Source organism: Anopheles merus, chromosome 2R, assembly GCF_017562075.2.
Source record: "Anopheles merus strain MAF chromosome 2R, AmerM5.1, whole genome shotgun sequence".
Classification (NCBI taxonomy): Eukaryota; Metazoa; Arthropoda; class Insecta; order Diptera; family Culicidae; genus Anopheles; species Anopheles merus.
Genome location: NC_054082.1, coordinates 6,258,767 through 6,259,334, shown reverse-complemented (window position 1 = coordinate 6,259,334; position 568 = coordinate 6,258,767).

The window sequence follows — 568 nt, the reverse complement described above, 5'->3', positions numbered from 1 at the left end:
AGTAGACGTATGCCCATGCCGGAGAGGATTCTTCTTGCGAACTTTCCCCAAAAAATAATAGAAGGAATGCGTTCGTTCATTTCGAGCTTTCGCAACTATGGAAGTTTCTCCTTTTCATTTTTTTTCTTTTTAGTCGCCTTCCTTTAACAATGCTCGTTTTAACTGGTAGTGCTCTGACGGTAAAACTTTGTACTTACTGATGAGTTGGTGCAAAATCGTCCAGTGAAAAGTTTTTGGCTTCCCCAATTGCCGCGGCGAGTAGTGATGAAGATTTTTCGATGACATTTACGCGAAAGTTTCCATCGTGTCTCCCCTTTTACCTCCTAATTTACCGACACAGTCGGTAGTGCTTGGCCGAACTAAGTGGAAACTATCCAGCACACTCGGGGCGGCAAGGGCTGGGATAAAGTATTGGAAAATCCGAAAAGTAATAAATCTTTCATTTTCTGTGGTTGTATGGTATGGTGAGCGTACGGTATGGTTGTATGGTACGGTGAGCGAATATTTCGTACATTTGCTCTACGCACGGTGAAATACTACGTTCGGGTGCGTTTAATCAGCTTAAGTA